We start from the raw sequence: 6,090 nt of genomic DNA on the forward strand, positions 1-6,090 counted from the left end.
GTGTAGCTATGATAACGGACACATGTTTTATTATTCATAGTTTGCTTAACAGTAATATAATATTCTTATATGCTATAAGTGACCAGACGTCCGAGATCAAAACTGGGAATATAAACCCAGAGAAGGGGGAAAAAAACGGTCAGCTATTTTTAAGTTGAAGAAACAATATGATTACGTTATATATACATGCGTATATCCTACATAAACAATGTATGAATACATTAGATATCTATATATCTTATAGACTGTATCTCTGTTGCTGCAGCAGCAGAGAGTTTATTCTGTCTTGACACTTTGTATTGATATTTTGTATTACATTCTTCCCTTAAATGATAATGTTTACAGTGATTGTTATATATGTATTTTTTATGTATGTCGCTTTGGATAAAAGCATCTGCCAAATACTTAAACATATATAAACACCTGAAACTCTTTATATCAGCTAAAACCACCAATCTGTTTCACTGGATTCAGAATAAAACCAAATGCTGTCTTACCCAACAATGTTAGTATTTGAATATTGTTACTTGAAGACTTATTCCTGGTTACAATTATACTGTTAAGAAAGTTTTGTCTTATATTTTGCCTAAAATGAGAATGCATCATAATCAGTGGCGGCTGGTGAATTTTGTTTTAGGTGGGGCTGAAAGTTTGTAAACCAAACCCCTGTAGGGGCGTCATCCTCCCCCAGAAGATTTATTTGTGATTTTCACATACAAATATTGAAGATCTTTGCTCCTTCTCAACTCTGTGGTAATGTTATTTTCATAAAATACAACCAATAGTACATTAATGTTAAATCTTACTTGTGAAAAGTAATCCCCCGATTTCTATTTTCAACAGTCCGCTCATTTGAGCAGGAAAACGCTGAACACCAGCCCGGCATCTTTGTTTTCTACCTGTCAACTGTCAGTTTAGGCTGCTCGCCGGCTCCTCATCACCACTTCAAGATGCAATTTGCTCGCGTCACAGCAACCAATACTGCGTGTACTTACAAGATGTCTGTGGTTATAACATCATTTCAAACACAGGAATATGTTGCGTCCACTGCAGTTTGCCACCTTATTCATACTTTTTGTCAAGTGATTTTTTTAAGCAGGGTTGCATGAGGTACCTACATATAATGTTACGTTAGTCAATGTATCACACACAGTAACATAACGTTAGACGGCGGTCAGCAGCACAGCATATTTTAGCCACCTACAAAAAGACAAACATAGTCAAATAAAGGTCAGTTAAAATGTATACTATATTAAGAATATGTGTACATATTGCATAGGGCCCTGACATCTAAAAAGTACAACTCTGTTCATTGTTATGTTCATGTATTTGTTATGTTTTTCATGTGTACGCACACATAAACACACATACAGTATGAGATGAGATCAATGAGATAAGGTAAGAACAGAATAGAAACTGCTGTGGAACTAGTTACAATGCAATATGCCATGGAAATACAATGTTAACACTTTTGTACAAATAAGTACAGTTGCACTTGTTTTTGCAAATGTGTTTATTCTGTAAAGGAATGCGTTAAATGTTTAAAATTGTTTAAACTATTAAAATGACTGGTTAATAGTGCTATTATGAATTGCAATGTCAGTACTATTTTTTTTCCTGCTATTTCAAATGCACTTGTTTTAGTAAATAAATACAGCGGTTTAAAAGCATACACAATCTGTGTAAAAATATTAGTCTGTGGTTAAAAGGACTTGAAAGGACTCGAAACTCAAAATGCAGGACTTGTGACTTGACTTGAGACTTTCCAGTCTTGACTTTGGACTTGACTCGGGACTTGCCTGTCTTGACTCGGGACTTGACTCGAGACTTGAGGGCAAAGACTTGAGACTTACTTGTGACTTGCAAAGCAATGACTTGGTCCCACCTCTGACAGACAGACAATTCTGGATGTGGATGGAATGGGTCGTTATAGACTGAAAGATGCATGTACGGTGGACCTCCTCGCTAGCATGGGAATACTTCGCGGGCTACATCGAGCGGCCTTTGTAGCAGCGGAGTCAAGTGCTAGCGGTGACCGCCAATGGAGACGACGTAAGCGGTGCGAGCGGAAGCAGAAGCGGGGATGCCGAGCGGGGCTAACAACAAAGAGAAAAGCTAACCAAAGAAGCGTGGAGTCTCCGGGTAAGAAGCCATTTAAACTAGAACTAGCCGCCGTCAGGCTGGATAATCCCTGCACACATAGCAATTCTCTTAGAATAAAACACAACTCACATAATGTTTTTTCTTTTGTGACCGTGTCAGAGGCAGACATACATTGTACTGAGGTAGCTAACTATGATGCGTTCAGTTTATCGCAACATCAAGCAAACAATCTGAATATCCCTGTCGTATCAATTGGTCGAAACTATTTAAAGTGCACTACACATAATAAACGCAACATTATTAATATTGCTACTTCGGATAATTTCAACAAACAATCCTCAAAACAGCCCACTACCTATAATATGGGCTTTTTAAACATAAGATCATTATATTCCAAAACGTTATTAGTTAATGAAGTCATTAGAGACAACAAACTTGACGTCGTTGGTCTCGCCGAGACCTGGCTCAAACCAGACGATTTTTTTGCGCTAAATGAGGCATCTCCTCCTAACTATACCAATACACATGTTGCCCGACCTCTTAAAAGGGGAGGGGGTGTCGCACTAATATACAATGAAAACTATAATCTTACACCTAACCTAAATAATAAATATAACTCGTTTGAGGTGCTCACTTTGAGGTTTGTCACACCGCTGCCTCTCCACCTGGCTGTTATCTACCGCCCCCCTGGGCCCTATTCGGACTTCATCAGTGAATTCTCAGAGTTTGTTGCTGATCTAGTGACGCACGCCGACAATATAATCATAATGGGGGACTTTAATATCCATATGAATACCCCATCGGACCCTCCATGCGTGGCGCTCCAGACTATAATTGATAGCCGTGGTCTTATACAAATAATAAATGAACCCACGCATCACAACGGTAATACGATAGATCTAGTGCTTGTCAGGGGTGTCACCACCTCTAAAGTTACGATACTCCTGTACACTAAAGTAATGTCCGATCATTACCTTATAAAATTCGAAGTTCTGACTCATTGTCAACAAACTAATAATAATAATAATAACTACTATAGCAGCCGCAACATTAATGCTGCCACAACGACGACTCTTACTGACCTACTGCCTTCGGTAATGGCACCATTCCCAAATTATGTGGGCTCTATTGATAACCTCACTAACAACTTTAATGACGCCCTGCGCGACACCATTGATAGTGTAGCACCGCTAAAGCTAAAAAGGGCCCCTAAAAGGCGTACCCCATGGTTTACAGAAGAAACTAAAGCCCAGAAATTATCATGTAGAAAGCTGGAACGCAAATGGCGTGCGACTAAACTTGAGGTTTTCCATCAAGCATGGTGTGATAGTTTAATAACTTATAAACGCATGCTTACCTCAGCTAAAGCTAAATATTACTCAAATCTCATCCACCTCAACAAAAATGATCCTAAATTTCTGTTTAGTACAGTAGCATCGCTAACCCAACAAGGGACTCCTCCCAGTAGCTCCACCCACTCAGCAGATGACTTTATGAATTTCTTTAATAAGAAAATTGAAGTCATTAGAAAAGAGATTAAAGACAATGCATCTCAGCTACAACTGGGTTCTATTAACACAAATACGACTGTATATACGACGGATACCGCCCTCCAAAATAGTTTCTCTCTCTTTGATGAAATAACATTGGAGGAATTGTCAAAATGTGTAAATGGGACAAAACAAACAACATGTTTACTTGACCCAATTCCTGGGAAACTTATCAAGGAGCTTTTTGTATTATTAGGTCCATCAGTGTTAAATATTATAAACTTATCACTTTCCTCTGGCACGGTTCCCCTAGCATTCAAAAAAGCGGTTATTCATCCTCTACTCAAAAGACCTAACCTCAATCCTGATCTCCTGGTAAACTACCGGCCACCTTCCGTTTATCTCGAAAAAATTGTAGCACAGCAGCTAAATGAACACTTAGCGTCTAACAATCTCTGTGAACCTTTTCAGTCCGGTTTCAGGGCAAATCACTCTACGGAGACAGCCCTCGCAAAAATGACTAATGATCTATTGCTAACGATGGATTCTGATGCTTCATCTATGTTGCTGCTTCTTGATCTTAGCGCCGCTTTCGATACTGTTGATCATAATATTTTATTAGAGCGTATCAAAACGTGTATTGGGATGACAGACTTAGCCTTGTCTTGGTTTAACTCTTATCTTACTGACAGGATGCAGTGTGTCTCCCATAACAATGTGACCTCGGACTATGTTAAGGTGAGTTTTCCTTGCCCGTATGTGGGCTCTGTACCGAGGATGTCGTTGTGGCTTGTACAGCCCTTTGAGACACTTGTGATTTAGGGCTATATAAATAAACATTGATTGATTGATTGATTGAATCCTTGGGAACAAATCCCGTGTCACAGGAAATGTCCTGTGGCACGTCACAGGAAATGACGTAGCTCAGTCATTCGGCGGTAGATACAGAAGCAGCAACAACAATGGACCGGAAAAAACGCTCCAAGGCATGGCTTCACTTTACTAAGAAATACGATGCGGAAACGGCTATCTGCAATTATTGCCAGGCTTTGCTTTCCTGTAAGGGGAGCAGTACAACAAACATGTTAAAACATGTTTAGGCCATACATAACCTGAAGGTTAGAGAAACGTGTCGTGTCTTCGACACGTGGAGAAGCACCGACAGAGATGACGAAGCAGGCCCTCCTTTCTCTGCTTCAACCTGCAGTCCAAGTGATAGTGCCGGTTAGTTAAGTGCCGGTGAGTAACTAACGTTAACTGTTGCTGGTTAATTTCCATATCTGCTCATACAATCATGTGTGCTTACGGACTGTATCCCTGCAGACTGTATTGATCTATATTGTTTTTTAATGTATATATTGTGTTTTTTATGTTGATTTAGGCCTGGTGGTTGGGGACCACTGGCCTACACCACTCCAGAGTTTGCAGGTCTGTCTAATAAACTAGTGCTTGCAAGATGTGAATTAAGATGTTAACGTTATCCTATTTCAGATAATGACATTCATGACAGCCAGAGTGACCAGGGCAGTGTTTGCTGTTTATTTTTTTTTCTTAAAAAATAAGTGAGCTTTTGTTAAACCAAGTAGTGTTTTTTTTCCCATATACAACAACCTATCTCGATTCGATAAGAGAATCGATAAGGAATCGGTTCGATAAGAGGATTCGATAATGGCATCGAAATCGATAATTTCTTAACAAACATCATCCCCAGGACTCTGTGCAGGCCAGTCAAGTTAATCCACACCAGACTCTGTCATCCATGTCTTTAAGGACCTTGCTTTGTGCACTGGTGCACAGTCATGTTGGAAGAGGAACTAAACTGTTCCCACAAGGTTGGGAGCATGGAATTGTCCAAAATGTTTAGGTATCCTAGAGCATTCAAAGTTTATTTCACTGGAACTTAGGGGCCAAGCCCAACTCTTGAAAAAGAACCCCACACCATAATTTCTCCTCCACCAAATTTCACACTGGGCACAATGCAGTGTAACGTTGTCCTGGCAACCTCCAAACCACAGACTCGTCCACAGATTTCCAGATGGAAAAGCGTGATTGATCACTCCAGAGAACACGTTTCCACTGCTCTAGAGTCCAGTGGCGACATGCTTTACACCACTGCATCCCACGCTTTGCATTGGACTTGGTGATGTATGCCTTAGATACAGCTGCCCGGCCATGGAAACCCATTCTATGAAGCTCTCTGCGTACTGTACGTGGGCTAATTGGAAGGTCACATGAAGTTTGGAGTTCTGTAGCAACTGACTGTGCAGAAAGTCTGCGACCTCTTTGCACTATGCGCTTCAGAATCCGCTGAACACTTGGTGGCTTAGTTGCTGTTGTTCCCAAAATCTTCAATTTTCTTATAATAAAGCCGACAGTTTTACGCCGACTGTGCAGCACTCTGTTTGCTGCACAGTAGCTATGTTGGTTTTGTGGTCCACCACTTTGTTTACTTCCGTTCAAAAGTCATGTGACTTAATACAACCTACATTTTGATTGA

This window comes from Entelurus aequoreus, linkage group LG23, assembly GCF_033978785.1.
Source record: "Entelurus aequoreus isolate RoL-2023_Sb linkage group LG23, RoL_Eaeq_v1.1, whole genome shotgun sequence".
In the NCBI taxonomy this organism is placed as follows: domain Eukaryota; kingdom Metazoa; phylum Chordata; class Actinopteri; order Syngnathiformes; family Syngnathidae; genus Entelurus; species Entelurus aequoreus.